This window comes from Ambystoma mexicanum, chromosome 1p, assembly GCF_040938575.1.
Source record: "Ambystoma mexicanum isolate Mex_15411 chromosome 1p, UKY_AmexF1_1, whole genome shotgun sequence".
Taxonomy (NCBI): Eukaryota; Metazoa; Chordata; class Amphibia; order Caudata; family Ambystomatidae; genus Ambystoma; species Ambystoma mexicanum.
The window spans coordinates 1255638057-1255657449 of record NC_090921.1 but is presented as its reverse complement, the minus strand read 5'-3'; the positions used below and the strand labels follow the sequence as shown (position 1 = coordinate 1255657449).

The 19393-nt window shown below is 44.8% G+C and overlaps 1 protein-coding gene across 4 annotated transcripts in view; it reads left to right on the top strand.

Moving 5' to 3' along the window:
- LOC138452691 (leucine-rich repeat-containing protein 4B-like) overlaps positions 1-19393 on the top strand; it is a 1036288-nt gene that overhangs the window by 445826 nt on the left and 571069 nt on the right. For all 4 annotated transcript variants that reach the window (XM_069605040.1, XM_069605044.1, XM_069605055.1 and 1 more), the window contains exon 2: positions 15071-15196. The gene's annotated coding sequence lies outside the window, so the exon portion shown is untranslated. The remainder of the gene's footprint in view (positions 1-15070; positions 15197-19393) is intronic.

The window sequence follows — 19393 nt, the reverse complement described above, 5'->3', positions numbered from 1 at the left end:
ACAAATCATTCCAATATGGCGCCCTCTCTGGAATATGCGTGCAGACTGTGTAATGCTGGGCTCGCTTGAATTATTGGAATGCTTGGACCCAGGAAGGGGGCACCTTCGCGCTGTTGCAGAGTTGTCTGAGAAATCATCAATTCCTCGCTGTCATTGGCAGTTGGTTGCTAGGGGTGGGCTGCTTGCATGCAGCGCTGTGGTTGGAGAGCTCTCTGCGTTGGACTGCTGCTGTGTGGCTTTATGGCAGGCTTCTCTCCAGGTTCTGCGGGACTTTGGTCTGCTTGTAGATGGATGTCGGCCACAGAGGTGGGCGCTGTACTGCATGTTGGAGTTCTGACAGGCTTCCTCAGGGCTGCTCTACGAGAACACCAGGTCGGTCGGTCGTCAGAATGTCCCTTTTTAGTAGGCGACAGGTGGATTGTATTTGGTTCTCCGAAATGCACAGTCTCAATATATTTCTGCTTCTGAGTGATTCAGTACTACTATAGATATCAGCGAATTAAACTAAGATTGGTATCAACCATCAAAAACCATATTGCCATTTCTCATAATTACAAATATTGGAAACCACTTAGTGGGATTTAGGGTGTGCAGCCCACACCGCTGGCAGAACGGCCACGGTTTTCTCCTTTTGTATCTGGTTCTCGCCACCTGGCATTCATCTGACTTCTGTGGTGCTGCATGTGCCATGCCAATGTAACTAAAATTCCAAGCACAGGCAAAGGCAATCGTTTTTAACCTTTCATTTAGTGAAAATGTTTTCTGACATCCTATGGGGAGGAAGGATAGCTCAGGGGCAACGTGTTTGTCCTGGAAGCAAGACAACATAACACAACACAGGTTCAAATCCCGATCCTGCGATTAGAAACCACTCTTGGCATTATAAATGAGCAATTATTTATAATTCTGCACAGGTAGTCGATAAAAGTACCAGATTTTGCCAACAGTTGCCCAGTCACAACCATCAATTGCCAGGTATTGCCAAGAGGTGGCAAGAGATCCTTAAAAACCTGTCACAGGATTTGATGGCATCAGCTGAATGTTGCCATCCTTCCTACAGACAGAGCCCTCACTATCGCAGATTATTGCAGTCTAGGCTCGGACTGGGCAATAGGGCAATGCCTGAACCAAAAACGCAAAATGCTAGAGTGGGCCAGTTTTTGTTGGTCAAAGCGGGCCACTTTTTTGGCCAATGTGGGCCAGTTGGATGAGTTACTTCACTATGCGGCTAGTAGTTTTGACCATTGCTGCTGAATAAATATTCTTTAAATTGCACAATTTGCCTCACATTTTAGCCCAAAAATCCCCCTTGGGTTGTATTGAAACAATATGTCACAAAAGGAATGACTTGTCATTTGGAACTGTGGGCCACTTTTACATTGGTGCCCACGACAGTTTTATGCCCCAGTCCGACCCTGTATGCAGTCCTATTGAGCTAACTACTCAGCAATGGCTGCGGGTGATTTTGTTATTTATGTATTACATTAACAACTGTTAACAAAACTTTGAGTGCCCAACAACCATTACAGTAGTCTAATGTATAGATATTCCAAGAAAATCACACGCTGCATGTCATGCTGGTTTATTTTTAAACCTGCGCATAAATATTCTTCCCAAATTGTCATGAGTGAGAGACCCAAGCTATCCCAGACCCGTCATGTTACATAGAATATCCACCTGAGGTTGGAAGCGTCCTGCTTGCTGGAGACAGTCCTGTCTTTCCATGAGTGAGTGTTTAAAGTTTGGGTCTATTTGACCTAATCACATTTGATCAAATTTATTGGACCTTTTTTCAGCCTAAAATGCAGGGGGAGACCCCCTGCAACCACCCTCCCCACTTCCTCTCAACCTAATCTATACCCTTGCCGACCACCATATATATATTTTATTAAATGTTACCCAAAACATTCACTAACATGTTTTAGGTCAAATGTTTTTAGATCAATTATGCTAATACCAGTGTTTAAAGATCGGCATGTCTTCCCTAGAGATCCAAAGCCCATAGGGAAATGCCATATTGTCATTGATATACAAAATTAAGATATCTCCTTTAATGACGAGTTTTACTTTGATAGAATGCACTTCTTGTATTAGAGCTCTTGTTTGGATGTTTATTTGGTGGCATTGGAGTGCCATGTTTTGAAGGTGGTAAATGCATATGTACTTATGTATTCCTAATGCCGCCATTAAGGAGGGGGAGGTGCTCACATAGAGTATCTCCTTGAGACGCCCTGTCTGCCAAGTAAGGCAGATGGAGGCCCATTGCGTCTTAGAGGTCAGTAGAGGTATTTGATCTCATGTCCACACCGGGTTGAGGCATAGGGGCAAACGCAGATGCCATATATACTGAGGTGGGCTAACCCATAACTTGACCCCTATTACGCATCACAGGTAGCACCTAGATCACCCGTAAAGCCAGGATAACATTGCTGTTAGTATTTATGACAAGAATCGGGGTGGGGGGACGTCAGGGTTTTGAAGTCCTCATTAAACGAGTTATCTGGAGGGGGCTAAGCAGTCGGGCATCGCCGAGGAAAGGGTTTGCGATAGCTTTGAGATTTCCAGGGTGTTGCATAGTTTGGGAATGAATGTGTGAAAGGAAGACGCTCCCCTTTGGAGACGCACAGCACAGAGGTAGTTGTTACGATGATTGTCTCAATGTCAGGCACTACTCAGACATGGTCATACCACAAGCTGGGGCTCTGACAGCCCCGTTCCCATAGTAACTTTGTGGTCCTGTCCTCCATAGTCAAAGATGGTCTAGCCTTCTCTCCACATATTGGTTTCTTGAAGATAGGACCGAACTTCAGAGCTTACTCAACCTAGCCCCAGACAACCCAAAGGCCAAGGGAGCTCACTGTGTTTAAGAGCTCTCTGCCCATAAGAGAAGTAGAATGCTCCAAGCAAAGATGGCGCCAGCCCTGGCCCGGCTGAAAAACCTCTGTTGGTCACAGGCAAACACTGGAGCAGTTGTGGGGCAAGGTAGTCTTTATGGCCATTATCATGCAGTTTTCTATGAGGGTCAGCTCATCTTGTATATACACTAGGGTGTCTGTCTCTAGAAGGCATCTTAACTTAAGACATGTAAGGCTGTGCCTTAAATGGAAAAAACAAACTGCAAATACCAATCTAGGCTTTAAGTGGGCAGAGTCTGAAAACCCGGTAAGGTCTATACATTTCTTTTGTGTCGGGGCCCTGCTGGTCACCCTGACCCAGTTCTATGAAATGCCCACTCTCTCTTTGTCCAGTCACGTAGTTCTCCATTTGTCTCACTTTCTATGTGTGTCTTGCTCTTTGTGTCTCACTATTTATTTGTATCACTTTCTATGTGTCTCTTTGCCCACTTACAATCTCTCCAATCACGTTTTCAGCCACTCTTTTGCTTTATGTAAGTCCCTTTTTTTCTGAGCTTGGCCCTTGGGACCATGGCACACTGAAACATTACAATCGGGGTGATTCCAACCAAAAGCTCAGTATAACAGTGTACTTTTTAGTAATTTGCTTGAAATCTGATCCTGTCATCATAATTCATTCACCCCTCAAAGATCTTTATCAATCACAGAATTATTTTGTTCGGTTTTGGCACCAATATTGCGATGTATACATTTTGCCAGGCTTCAAAGGAAAGGGGATTCAGAACGACAACTAATACTATACAAATAACTATGATCTATGGATAAACTGGGGTGCTTCGAGAGGAAGGTTACTGATAAACTCACAATTCCCACTGACACCTGCTGAGGCAAACAAGGTAGATGCATACATGAAACCATTAGCAGGTAGGTGTACAACTTATTTTCAAACCTGATCATCCTAAAGAGTTGCTCTGCCGCCTTAAATGTGTAACTTGTCTTCAGACCTGATCATCTGAACGTAGCTGTACAGACTTTACTGAGGACAACATGACATACCGACTTGGTGGGAAGGGTTGTCATTTTCTTACCTCTGCTAATTGCAGAGAGAGCACCACTCTCCTTTACACTGGAGTGCTTAGAAGCTCCTCCCATTCAATTTTGATTGCTTGCACCACAAAGCCCAGATGCATGACGTTTCAGGTGAACCCGAGTTTCAGTGCATTCTTTTAACTTTGCAGTGCAATCATAAATATTGTTTTATTTATTTATTTTGGCACTTCTAAAGCGCCCCGAACCCTGAGGCATCTGGACGGGCTGCTATGAAACTGGGTGGGCTGTTATCGTGTAGAGCTACCTCCCAATTTCTGATGAGTGAACTAAATGTTTCACTGATAAAATTCACAAAGGTAGGAGGGTGCTAGCATGTTTGAAGTTAATGACCTAAGCCCTAGCTCATACATATAAATTGTACCAGTGAGATTCTAGTCCATGCACTCCTTAACTCCCAAGTAAAATCAAGAAAGGCCTAGAATAAGTCAGTTGGTTCTAGGTACCAATAATATTCCAAATACCTACTCGTGAATAAGTACAGAACACAAGAAGTTTAATCAACAAAACAAAATCTTATTTTATGGTCATCAAAATGATCAATGCTGACACGTGTTTCCACCTTCACACAGTCTTCATCAGGGTTTAGTATTAGGTCAAAGGATGTCAATCCATCTAAGCGCTCAGTAATCCGACTGATTTGTGTTATATAGAATGGGCTACAAAAATATGTTTGTCTGCTGGTTGTCTGGCTGTGTCCCCAATCGGCCCAGTTATGGAAAAGCATAATCATATATGGGTCCAATGCTTTTTTTCATGTAAGAGCGCATCTGTGACTTAATGTTTGTGTAAAGCAGAGAATTGTTATCCCATTCTAAATTCAGCAGCAGTCCACTGTGCAGACTTTCAAAGTCTCTTTGTTACATTTGTATGTGGAACCCGACCACGGGATGAGTGTGGAACCAACCACACTTCAATAATAATTTAGCATTTATATAGCGCTACAAACCCTCAGGTATCTGAGCACTGCTTATTACCACCCACAGTGTGTGTGGTGCTCATTTATCGACCTCGGAAGGTTGAAAGACTGAGTTTGGCCCTGCCGGGATTCGAACCTGCGTAGGCAGGTTCTGCACGAATATCAAAGCAACCGCTCGACTCGTTGTGCTCTCGGCAGCCATGAACATTTGTGCACAGCAAATTGCTTCTGAATTTACAATGGGATTCCAATTCATAGTTGGGGAGCATGTTTTTCCTTAGGACTCTCAAGTTTTGCACATAAGGACGAGTGGAATTAAATGTTTTGCCCAGGATCACACACTTTGCTTAAGTGATCACACCAGGATTTGGTCACAGTATATCTTCCCATGTATAGTTAATACAATTACTTGTTAATGTTGGGGTTTGAAAAGATTAAAGATTAAATAAAAGATGTATAGTAATTCATTTTAAAGTACACACATTACATACGGCACTAACCTGACATTATATAAATTATTTCAGAAACAGGTCAAGCAAAAATAGGATGATAGCTTTATTTTACCCATCCTGAAAGATAACAGTAAACGCCTACAAAAGTGTGCATGTTTTTAAAACTGTTTTCCCTGTGAAAGGAAATGCAACACAATGTATTATCATATGTTAAAGTCTTTACTTCACACAATACGCACCGTTGTGCTCCCCTCCCATGTATTATCTACCCCAATTCACACCTCTTAATGGACAATAGTGTGTGCACTGGTGCCCCTGTGCCTGGGGGGGCTAACCTCTAATCTGGCTTTATTGTTATGCTCTGTTGACTCAAAGCAAAACTGCAAGGGAGCCACTGAGCTTCCCCTCCCTTTGACATTTCACAGGACAAAGCGTGAATGTGTGTTGCACTAAGAAATATGGTACAGTTGGCAGTGACGTAGCCAGGAATCATATTTAGGAGGGGCACAGAGGGGGTCAAAGACAAAGGTGGGGGGGCACCGACAAAAGTGGGGGGCCGCCTATGAAAGGTAATGTGTGACGTCACAGACACTCCTGCAGAGAGGCTTTTGTGCACACCAACTACCCACACCCCACTGCAAACCCCCCCCCCCCCTCCCCCTCACCCCCCAAGCAGAATGCAGGCACAAAACCATTCAGTGACTAATGGCCCATTATAAGCAGTTTCGTGCACTACATTCTGATGGGAGGGGCTGCAAGCTGCTCTGCACACTATAGAGGTCGCTGTGCAGAAAACGGGCAGTGGGTGAGAAGTGGCTCATGCTCATGTTCATGCCGATGCCAGAATGCATAGCAAGATCACTGCTAGCTTTCAGACAAAAGGAGAGTATTTGCTGTGTGATCTGCAGACATTTGCCTTAGTGTGTGTCACAAATAACACCACGAACACCAGAACACGGTCACTGCTCGCCTTAGGTAGGGGGTGCACAAGGGTGGGCCCAGGATTTCAGAGGTGGGGGCCCAGCATGGGCCTAATTTTAGGGTCGGACAGGGGTGTTTGTCCCGCCCAACTTTCATGGCACATCATTTTGTCCTCATTCATTTGGCTGGGGCACCTGTTCTTCAGATGTCATGTCCCCCCCAACATTTTCAGCAAAGTTACTCCACTGGGGCCCAGGCCCCCCAAGCCCCTCTAGCAATGCCACTGACAGTTGATAATAACGTTACTCTCCTCAGCCTTGGAGAAGTCACGGCCCTCAATACGGCCAGAAAATAAGAAGTGCGGACACTGAGGCCCATTTAAAGCACTGATCTATGAAGAGGGAGGAAGTACACGAGGACGTGATGCTCACGCCATGGATTCCTGTTTCACAGTGCCCTCGCAAATACCATTTTGGGAATTTAGTTTGTCTTGTGTTTCACAAAACGCACAGCAAGTGCCTTGGAATGCCTTTCTGACGTGAATGTGAAATTCAAGCAATTCTTTGTATTAGACCACAGCCTACACTCTCCAGTCGCCTCAGATAAGACAGGTCATTAAGTGCCATGAGCCAGTGGGCCATTCACTTCCTCCCAGTGGCGGAGGCAGTTTCTGGTGACGGGGTGCGGATACGCGGTTAATAGTTGGTGGCGTGGTGGGGTGAATAATAGGGCACCAGCGGGAGGCTGGGGGCGGTGCACTTGGCACCAGGGGAATCCAGGGGGGCAGCAGCTCCCCCCCCCCGCTCCCCAGTGCCGCCACCACTGCTTCCACCCAACCCCCCACCTGCCCCCTGCGCTTCCTGATTAAGTATTGAGCCGCCACAATCTCTTTTGTCCCACAGAGCATGTCTGGAGAGGTCACGCTCCCCTGCATGGATTTCATACCTGCAACTACACTTATCAGTCTCGCTGCCAGGCTCTGTGCACCTCCAAAGCCCTTGTCATATCTGCTGCCTTGAGGAGATAAGAGCAGCGCACAGTATTACATTGAGTTATCCATCAGTACACACAAGGCAGCGTTCATTGCAAGGCTGCAGCCTCCTGCCACTTTCTTCTCCGAAAACATTTCCCCAAGTGGTAGTTGGCTCTTTGGATGCAAGACTGCACCAACATGTCTGCATTTTTTCAGAGTAGGCCGACAAATTTCAACCCAGATGGGGCAACATTTCTAATCCAGTTACACAGCTACTATTATTTATTTTCCTACATGACATGTTTGTGTTGGTTTAGTCGTGAGAAATCCTAAAGTCTGTTATTCTCACTCTTGTTTATTCCATGCCTGACATTGGCTTTCTTTGTTTCTCACCGCAATCACAGTAAACCTTTCTCTTGTCACCTTTCTCTTGTCCACACCGCAACTCTTCCCTACTACACCCTTATCAATTACTTAAATTCCCAGCACAACTTTTGCATCAGAAATCAAAAGAGCGTGCGAGAGGAATTGCATCTGTCAAGGGTTCAAAGTCCTGGCTTCTTTTATTTCTATTAGTACGTTAAATTATATCTGCTAACCAGCTCCCCCTTAATCGCTACTACATGCCAAAAGCACAGTGTACCCCGCTGCATCATTAACCAGACCCACAGCACCTGCTCTACTTGTAGTGCAGAGCAGTTTCAAAGGTCAAAAGATGCCTGCTTGACCTCCGCAGCAACAGAAAAGTTACTGCAGCACAGGGGCGACATTTAAGATATGTCGCCTGCAACCAAACTATGATGATCACGAGTACCACATGCTGGTGGCAGAGTAATCTCGAAGAATCAGCAATGTATGAGTTTGGGCATAGTGCATGGTGTTACTTATGGTCATAGCCGCCACGTCCCAATTGATATTGCATATATGTCAGCTCGTGTGATTCAGCTCTGCTATGGAATGTGTATTATGGTCGATACTGCCCCACAGCAGGACGGAAAATCTGAGGACCCAGACTCCCTTTGATTCTCGTTGTGAGGGCTTCTAACACTGCCCCCCTCCCCCGAGACAGCTGCACAGCAGGCAGATGTCCTCGGCCCAGGTATCAAAGGAGCACACCCGTCCAGGAAAAGTAGCCTCACACCAGGGTGCTAAATATCCAAAGGTCTTTGTTGTTAGTAGGAGGGAAGAGGGCAGGGTAAGCAGGAGTGCTCTGGACAGTGGAAGAAGCCTTTTACCATCTTGTTTCTCACTGTCGCTCTTTCCCTTTCCTGTCTTCTGCACTTCCTCTGAAGCTAAGCACTTTGGGTGCAAGATCAACAGTGTAGCAGGCATTGGTCCCTTAAAGCAGGCTAGCTTTAGACCAATCACCTGATGACTTGCGCCTTTAAAACAAGAAGTATTTCACCCTGTCAGCAGAATTCCCTCAGTTCCTCAAGGATCCTTTAAGGCCCAAGAGACGTTCTGATTATTTTCACTTGGACTTCCTTTGGGTCAGTTGTACTGTCTAAAGCCCTCAGCTGGAGGTGTAGAAGGAGCCATCCAAGAAAGAAGGAAGATCTGTTGCCTAACCATTCTCATGGAACATTGGGAGAGGCCAGTGCTGTGGACCAGGGCCTAACCACTCTGAAACGGATCTTCTGTGCCAGAAGAGTAACCTTGTACTAGAGCATCCCATCCCCAACTTCTTTGCGAAGGCGTCACAGCTGCCTGAGGGCCAGACCAGCCGAAGCACCCTGTTCTACTGCATCAAACCAGTTGCTCTGTGTTCCCTGCATCTTGAACCATAGGGAAGGCGCCGGTGCTGGTGTCTGTCTGTGGAACTACACTCAGAGGGCTACTTTTGCCAGTCTGTCGCATGTTCTCTGTTCTTTCCTGTGGGATGGGTTTTTTGCCTAGTAATCTCTTTCGTTCTACGTGCAGATGGTGTGTTTTGAACCTTGAGTGGACATTCCTGTTGTTTTGGACTGTGATAATGTGTTGTTTGGGTCACTATTGGTTCACCATCACATCCCTCTTGAGAGTATAGCCTTTCCTCAGCCTGCGTTACCACAAAAGGTGAAAGAGGTATATCTCTTGATTGACCCTGTTTTACCTTTACGATCATGTTGTGTTTTGGTTTGTAGAAGTGTGAGGTCTGAGTGGGCCATTTTCCCCCTACTCATCCTTGTACTCCTGCGAAGCAGAATCCAATTAGTCACAGCATGCAAAGAGATGTGCTCTCGTTAAGGAACTCAAAGCAGCCGACAAGCTTCTGAATTCTGCAGGCATTGTAATTTCCTTTAATAGGTAGGCTGCAAGCCCCAGGAAGACAATCTAGTCTATCTGCACTTTCCACAGTCTCTTTTGAACATAACCAGTGCCATTAGTGATTGTTAAAACTCCTTTTCAACAGGAGGATAATGTAGAAGCCAGCCCTGGTTGCAGCAGCAATCTTTCGGCCAGAGAAATTGAAGCATTAATTATGACTCCCATGTTGCTGAACTATAAAACCAGTTTAGGAGATCCACCCAATACACTTTTTTAGATCAGACTTCCAGGGTAACACAACTCTGTGTCAGACTTGGTGCTCCTACAACCATACCCTCCGTTTTGGAGGCATTTACTTTAAGTTTACTTCTGGACATCCAGTAGTAAATTTAAAGGCGACACAAGGTACACTCACTGCATGATTCTTTGATGGCTGGATGCAAGCTAATCAAAAGCTGGTTATCATCTGTGTAGTTATAGAATAACATGCCCACCTTTTCCAACAGTCTCATTAAAGGGAGCATATATATGTTAAAGACCAACAGTGACAGGGCTGATCCCTGAGGGACCCCATAGTTACTGATCTGAAAGGAGGACTCACATAGTCTGTGTCCATCAGAAAGGATCTGAGCTAAGCAAGCCCCTGCTTCTTGATGCTAATTTGTTTTTGTCAGGTGAGTAGGATCTTATCTGCATTGGTGTTGAAAGTTAATGTTAATGTTAAATGTATGTATGCCGCACTCCGTCACCAATGGAATTGGTCCCCAGGTGCTCAGGCGGATCTGCAAACAAGAAGGTGGGGTGGGGGGGTTAATCGGGTGAAGAGGGATTAGTGAGAAAGGTGATGTCCTGTTGGCAGCTTCAGTTCGGTTTTCACTGTGCGCTAAGCTTGGGTGTGAATATCGGATCGATGTGAGTCCTCGTGTGCTGTTGGTGCGAGTTACGTGTTTGTTGTAGCGGTGTGGTGAAGTGTGTGGGGTTTGCTGTGTGAGAAGGTGGTTGTGTGGATTTTTGTGTGAGTTAAGTATGCCGAAATTTGAGCTTTTGGGTTAATGGGTTATACGTCTCTTAGTCCTTATAATTCTTGTTCTATGTATCCGGTTGTCCTATGGAGTAGGCATGTTCTTTCTCTTTTTCTTTCCCGTCTGTCTAATTGTTAGGAGTGATGTTCCCAGCTATGTTATTTCCGACCTTTGTGTACCAGGTTGAGGTGTGCATTGTCCCCCACTCTGGTATTGGTGCTGTCTTTTTACCATCACCCGCACCCTTCCTATCTATTTCCTATCGGTGATCCATTGCTGCCTATGTTTACTTTGTAGACCAAGGTTTTATGGACATATGACCCTTACCTTCCATTCCAATCTCTCTGTGATCGTTCTTTGGTATGATTCTAGCTTATCTATCTTTCATTTAGTTAGTTGATATGGCATATATGTGTCTGAAAGGTCATGAAAAAAAAATTTCTGACACTGCAACCATCCACACTAGAACACAGAATGCTTATTATTGACACCAGTGCCGAATCCATTTGTTGCATAAGTCGAAAGCCAACTTGATTAGAATGGAGCAAATCATTATTTTACATAAAGGGCTGCAGTTCTGTTACCACTAGGCATTCTGTGAATTTCGCCAAATAAGAGGGATTGGAAAGTGGCCTATAAAAGGTCATTTCTTTTTGGTCCTCTTGTTTCTTCCATAGCAAACGCATGTCAGTGGATCATTTAAGAGCTGGAGATACAGTAGCTGCCAGGAATGAGATTCAAAATTCCCTATATTACATTTGCTACCTCCGGGAGAGCTGCAATGCCTTTAAGCATATTGTCTGGCCATGGGTTGAGTGGGGCGCTTGAGGGTTTACTGGATGTGACCACTTTCAAGAAGCAATAAAACATGAGGGGTGTAGAGGTGTCCAGTGAGTTAAATGTTTAACCCAAGTTGAAACACACACCAGCAGGCACTAAGTAAGGTTTAGCTTCAGTACCATTATATATCTTCTGCATTATGTCACAGAAAAAGCAGAGGAGATAACGTAGAGAGCTTGAGATGGAGTGATCCCCGAGTTCTTACTCTCAGGTTGCCTCGGCTCCCCAAGAATAATATATCACATTCTTGCCGTGGAGATTCTGAGATGTCTGTTTGATTGCAGTAGTGCACCTATTTATCACTGCAACCATCTTCCACCAGGTCATGGCCACAGTCGGATCAGAAGTCTTGAGTTAGGCCATACATTTTCCTCCATTTTTCTTTTCAGGAGTTTTTTTTCTTCTATTGAATCATTTAGCCCTGGGATGGGAAGTACTGGCAGTGCTCATGCTTTACTTCTTAGGAAGGCATATGGCCAAGCAGAATTCTAGAGATGATACAGAGCGGGCTAGGAGAGCGCCCAGAGTCTCCCCATTTCTTCCAATAAGTAGTGGTTGCAACCATTTGACTGATTTGGTTATTGATATAGAGCTCCATGGCCACAGTATTGATCTGAGGTTGCCATTTAGCCGAGTAACACTGTAGCAACTGATGGTCTGACCTGCCTGTTGGCTTAGTGGCTGCTACGGTGAGGTCTGGTCTGGCTTGCCTCAAACATCAGTCTACTACAAGTAGGACTCTGGATGTATTGCTGGTATTTGAGGTTCCATAGACAAGTGCAAATGCCTGGGGCATTGGGGAAATCAGTAGTGTGAGCCCAGACACTGAGATTTCCCTGGATTGAAGGTGATTTTACTGCAGTACTAAGTTATTCAATATAGTTAGTTGGGTTGATGGATCCATTAGGTGGATGGAGGAGGACAACAATATACACGAAGGAAATAGTTTTATTTATTTTATTTATTTTTACATTTGTATAGCGCACATACAGCCCAAAGTCATCGCAGCGCTGTTACTTGTGGCAAGCTTAGTTACAGAGTTACACAAATACAGGCATATGAGTGATGAATGGGTGTCAGAGCATACTAGCACAGTCAACAGACCTAAGCATGTGGGGAGTATTGGTCAGTTTTCGGTTAGTACGTTTTTGGACAGGACTTAAGTGAAGAGTCTGCCCTCTGAGGCGATAACATGTTTAGCCAACAGCATTTCGATTTGGCTGAAGAGGGCATGGTAGCTGGTTGTGAGGATATCATTTCTTAACGGGAAAGAAAACTCAGCACCTTAAAAAAAAACTAAAAAAAAAGTTCTGTTTGGCATAATGGGTATAAAACCTGGTGTGCCTAGGTGAAGGAGGATGGGATAAGAGTCCTTGGAGAGCCAGGCATAAAAGGGTCAAGCATGCTGCCTTGCTGCCCAGAATCATCTGCTTGTGTACCTCCATTTAGTTTCCAACTGCAGACTTTGGGCCTCATTACGAGTTTGGAGGTAGCCATGGAGCCATTAGCTCCATGGCTGCCTCCAAACCGGGCTCCTGCAATGGGGACTTACCGGGTCATTCCAACATAGGAGGACCCGGTAAGACCTCCTTGCAGGAACCCATCCCCATTCCCATTTGCCTCCATAGGGCTCAATGGGAATGGGGATGGAGGTAACAACGGGCCCATTACAAGTGTCCCGTTGTTAACTCCCTCTTCCACTCACGGGACCCGGAAAAGACGTCTGGTTTTACCAGATGTCTGATCCGGGTCCCGCGAAGGGAACCTCGTAATACGCGCTCCCGAAATGAAGGGGGCCGGTCCCGTACCGGCCCCCTTCATTCCGGGAGCGCAAGGGTCGTAATGAGGCCCCTAGTGTTCATTGGAGCACCGGTAACCTTTTCTGAGTGGGTGTTTGTGCTTGGCAGTTGTGTTTCTAGGGTTGACAATATGATTCTTCAATCTCCAACTTATTTGTTCATATCCAGAGGATTTCTTCTGACACATAAATAATTCGAGCATTTTGGCATGGACTGCCATGGCTTGCTTTTGGCATGCCTCGTATGCGCTCGCTGTGCAACATCATCGTGCTCCTTCTAATCACTGAATAAGGGGATGGTCTCGGCAGGTATTTTTCAAGTTTACATTCTCAGTTGTCAGCACTAGTAGCGCAGAACGTGTTGGACGTTTTATATATTCTCTTTCATAGACTCAGTGCATACTACAATGAGAGGACAGGGGCGCCTCCAAGGGGTGACCAAGGGGGGCCACGGCCACCCTTATAAAAGCACGGGCCCCCCCACCGGCCCATTCATTTATGTATGTTTGTTTTGGTGTGCCACCCCAAGACTTCAAGTGTGGCCAACCCTATGAAAAATGTCTGGGGACGCCACCGTGCGAGGAATCCAGGCTGGGGCTTAACAGGAGCGTGTGGTAGATGACAGAGATGCCACACAGAGGAGGCATAGTAGAGGCTCAAAAGGGCCCCTGCTGACACTATCACCAATTCAAACGGAACTGCACCAAACACTCTGTGTAGACATGGCTACCATGATGGGATCGCCAGGTCACATTGAAAACCAATCCCACTCGCTCAGTTGTCTTTCCGTTGCCATTTCTCACTACCTGGGCGTTTCTAGAGTATGGCAAAATGGGCAGCTGCCCAGGGTGCAGGGACCTTTTTGGGTGTGGGGGTCAGCGGTTCTAACCCAGTGCTCGAAGGCTAACTTCCAAGCCCACACCGGAAGAGTGCTTCTCCTGTGTGTCTGTTTTGTCCACCTTGCATTTCAAGCACAAAGTGCACAATGAGCGGCATGCCATGTATATTAATGGCTGTAGGCCGGTGACCTTATCTTGCGTTGTGTTTTCCTGTATGTCTTCAACTGTTGACAGTGCAGTTGTAAATTCAAGAGGAATAGGTTTAAGCTCACATTACTTGTATTGCTGGTCCTTGCCTCCCATTCAGGATTGGGCAAATAAAGCTGCACTCAAACCATATCAGTCACCATGTTTATATAATTATTTATTTATAATCAATGTTGCTTATTATGTTATTTGTGTAATGTCCAAGGTATCACTATAAAGCAGAATTGTCTTGCAGCCCTGGGAAACCAAATTTTACCGGCACGTTCAACAAATATGTATGAACTAGCGTGGGGGAAGATATAAATCCTTGGGACTAAATTGCAGAATGTGCTCAAATCTCAGCTTCACTACAAAAGAAAAGTGGGTGATCCTCAGCAAATCTTTTAATTTCACTGACCCTTATCAGAACAATTCAGGAGTCCCTAGGAGCGATTTAGTTTACAAAGCACAGTATTCAAGAAAAGCTGCAGTCACGGTGTCCTAGAATATAATGTAGTATAGCTGTCACGCCTTGTCTTCCCCTTCAGTGCTGGACACAGTCGACCAAGATATATACGTCTAAGTCCCAAAAGTTAGACAACGAACATATACATACATGAGAGAATGACAGTGAATTTTGTTCTGTAATATTGTTGTCTCTTATGCTGTGTCTTATTACTTTTAAGTACTTTAATTACAAGCCAACAGGCCAACGTTTAGTTTATATTCCAATGGTTTTATAATGTTAGGGTACGGATAAAGGGCACGGTTTACAGGACGGGGCATATTCTGTAACCATGGACGCTTTTGGTTGTAATAAGAAATAACATAAATAAATAAATAAATAAATAAATAAATAAACTGCCCCGCTCATCGCTAAAATTGTCGTCCCTGACTCTTTTTTGCTACAGGATCCTCCGGGCACAGTGCTGCCACCCTGCCAAATGGTCACCTGCAAACAACCACAGCAGATGCTAGCCACCATGGAGCAACATCTGTGCCAACATTTGCACCGGACAAGCTACCTATAACGGAATGTAAGTCAAATCCTAAATCTCTACAGCCCCCCTCTGCGGCATGTCTGATGTATGTCTCTGTATGTGACGTTCCGTACATTTCCCCTCTTGCCCGCTAGCTGCAGCCTAGATTTCCCGCCTCTGCACGCCTTCCGCTGGCTCCAGGGTGAGTGGGGCTGTCACGTGGTGCAGCTCTTTATACTCACATGGTCTAAGGCCTCATTTTATAATGCGTGGTGCCCTGAAATACATGGAAAAACGAGGCATAAATGTCTTACGCCAGTCTTTACACTTATTTTACCTTTTGGAGGCATTTTAAGAAACGTTTCCAAGCAGAGTGGGGGACATGCATTGTTTCCTCATTCCTGCTCCACCTGCTAATGCATGCGTGACATTTTTTATCCAGGTGTAAAATAAATAGATTCCTATGGAATCCGCCTGTATTTAGCACCTCCTAAAAGGGAGATTTCAGAGAAATCTAGCAAGTTCTGTCTGCAAACCGCAATTTTAGGCAGAATTTACATCTTTCACAAAACGGAGAGTAACATGAAAGGGGCTCATTTTATTTAAAAGATCAAGTTAGAAAGAGGGGACCAATTTCATTTTCCGTGCAAACGATCCCTCACATGCAATTGTTAACATTTCTGTGCATATAGTGGACAATTCAAGTGTTAAAACAAGTGAAATCGCTGTTGCACCTTTTTTTAATCAAATACGTATTGGAAAAAAACTGTAAATGACATCCGCAATTAATCATTGCGGATGCCATTTAAAATGGATTCCAGTGGCACACTCCTGCTTTTAGCATGTGTCAAAAACAGCCAAATTCTATATGTTTAACAGCTGCAGGAAAATGGTATTTGGAAGTTAAAGCATGTGTCGTTTTAAAGTGAAGGGGGGATACATGACGGACGCAGATAGTTCCTCCCGTGCCCCAAACTCTGCCTCAATACAACAAGAAAATTCCCCAGACCAGAACAAAGGGCGTCAAAACAGGCTTTAAAGATGAAAGGGGATTTCACCTATTTTTACTCTTACATTTTGCACTCTTTTGTGAACGAGGAAAACTTCATGCAGGGGACCAACAGCATGCAAGTACTAACATTGGCGGTCATCTACATGCATATTACTGCTTTTTGTGAAATAAGCCCCATGACTTTTTCAGGCAGCATGTGCAATGTGGTGCTTCTTTACTTTATGCCCAAATGTAAATCTGTCTGGCCCTTTAAGGCTGGGGGGTTTTACAGCTGGGGGTAATAAGATGTATGCGTCTTTTGTCACTTAGAATCCCACACCCAATGTGGGTGTCTGTCTGTGTCAATAACTCGTTATATCTTTACACATGCATATACTACCAGTGCACCCTCTTTATCTCCATACCATTAACTCCATGTCTCTTCACACACATATCATACACCCCTTCCCTCGTAATTCCTATCACTGACCTCCATCACTACATTACAGGTGTGCCCTTGATTGTTCTAATAATAACCCCAATCACATTGAACACACCCCTTCACCTGTATTCTTTATATTCCACTCTATTAATTTACCCTGTCTACAAACACATGCACATTGAATTTTTGATAAAAGAAAATGAATGATGGGAGATCAACCTCAGAGGACTGTGTGAGGCCATTCCACACACAGTCCATCTGCTTCACGCACAAAATGCATAGTCACATATACTCTGGGAAGACACAGCCTACAGGTGCCATATTCCCCTGTCATATTCAGCTGGAATGTTTCAGCCATGGGTACATCAAAGCATCTCAAGGATGGCTAAGGTACACCTCCCTCTAGCATGGACAGTCTAATTTAAATATGAAAGGGTCATGTATCTGCTTTCTTTTGTCCTCCAGCTGGTGGCAGTGCATACTAACGAGATAATTGAGGCACGCCTGCTGAGGGGACTTGGTTGCTGGATAGACAACAGGAAGGCGGGCTAACACCCCTTTGGTATGCAATGTGTGAACTTGAAGCTAGTTCCCACCCCTCTGTATGAAAGGCAGTGAAATGTTATGTTATGTTATGTTACTTGGCATTTATATAGCGCTCTTTATATCATTGGTATGACCTCAAAGCGCAAGTAGGTTGAACGCCCTCGGGAGTCGCAGGGTGCGTGGGTGCAGCGGATATGTGTGCAGCTGATGTAATTGCTGGGTGGTAGCTGTATCCAAGCGTTAGGTGTGGTGTGGAGATATCAGTTGTATGTGTGCAGTCGCGTGGGTGGACACCTAGAATGGGTTCTGGCTGCGTTACGACCCGAAGGACGCTTATGTGAGCAACTAGGCTGGAATGTGCTCGGCTAGCTGTGTTTTATTAGGGTGATGAGGTGTTCATGGGGTCATAGTCATATGTGAACAGCTAGGCCGAATTAATCAGGGTATAGTTGTGTTCTAGTTGAAGGATGGTGTAAAGTAGAGAGTAATCGTAATGATGTGATATGATGGTTATCTTTAAAGCGCTGGAGACCAGGCACGTGAACAGGGTGGCAGGGAACAGAGCGACACACAGACATATACAGACAAGGGCTGGGATTACAGCGACGGGGCGGGAAAGGATATATAGCAACAACAATTGGAACAGGAGGGCAGGGTACACAGTGATACATGTGTGGGGCATGTTAATATTTACATTCGTATTTCTATCGGAAGCTAATCACGCTAATGTTCACATCTCCAAGTGTGGGGCATGCCAACCAACATTTGCACTTCCATCTGGAGGCGGCTCAGGCAAACGTTCAAAATCCTGACAGAATCTGACGCAGACCCATTTCATTCATTTCATCTGCCCCAATCATTCCGTCCACTCTATTCATTCAATCAATTTTTTCCATGCATGTCTGGATCCACTAAATACTGTAGGCAAACCACTGCAGAGCTGACCCCTTTCAGAGGGGAGAAGTATGTTGGTTGGGGTAGACATGAAGTCTGCTCCCAGTACAGACTTCAAGGGAACCCTGAACTTAAATAAACAGTCACAGAGGGCTCAGTTAACCAGAGAGACACTTTTATATACAACCGACAGGGAGATGTGTGGGACTTAGGTATATGTTGTCACCCCCTTGTGTATCCTGTTGCAGAGCAATCCGGTCATGACCTCATGCATAACAGAAGATTGTTGGTAGGCACCCAGGATTGGTTCATTACAGTAGGGCTAGCCTGCACCAATCACTGAGGTCCATTTGGCTTTAAAAGAGGGCTGAACCCCTCACTTAGCAGATCATCTGAAGGCTTCGAAAGGAGTAAGAAGAAGGACTAATTTGACCTGAGCTAAAGGTACTGTAAGAGGATTCAATTCAGCACTACAGCTAAGTTAACGCCTAGTCTAGAATACTGAATGAAAACCCTTATTGATATATCTTTAGGTCCAGTTCATGCGTTCTGGATGACTACCCCTGTATAACACCCCTCTCTTGGAATTCCCCTGACCCCACTGAGCCAAGAAGTAGTTCTGTTTTGCAAGTTTAAAAGGTTTATTTGATAATTTAAAATAGATATATATATCACGCTTTATAATAAATTAATAATTGAATAGCACACTTAATCTGATATGATAAAGATCAACAATGGAGAATCTGGCACTAGCACACTTCTTATAATCACTAATGAGTTGACATGAAATGGATAAGGTAGCACACTGGTAAATAGGAACAAAAGTATAATGTGGTAGAGGATGCTTTATGTAAGCTCAGGTGGATGCAATATTCAATGAATGCAGTACAGAAAATACTCAATATGATTTCAACCAAACAATGTAATCACTTTTCTCTGGCAATCCACTCCCCCCCTCTTTATGCAATGCAAGGGAATGGGAGGAAAGCACACAGTTCTCAGAAATGCAATCAATGTAATCAGTTCAATCCCCCCCAAGCTTAGACAACAGAAGTTTAAAACACAGATAGGAGTTTTGAAAACACAGGCCCAAATGCTTTGATATGTGCTAGCAATGGATGAGAAATATGCTGGAAATGCTTTTTAATTCCCTTTCAGAGGTTCAGGGTGAGTGGTATCTAGTTAATATTAGTCCAGGCTCACACTAGCAATGAGGCAGGGATAGTTAGCAGGTTAAACGAATTTCTGGCAAATGGAAGGCAAGCAGCAGCAGTTTTTACATGTGAAGAAATTTGCAAATCGCGGTAAAATTCGCGGATGCGCCGAGCGCTATTACAGAGGAACCACAAGGACTATCTCTATCGTTTTGGGGTCCTAGGAA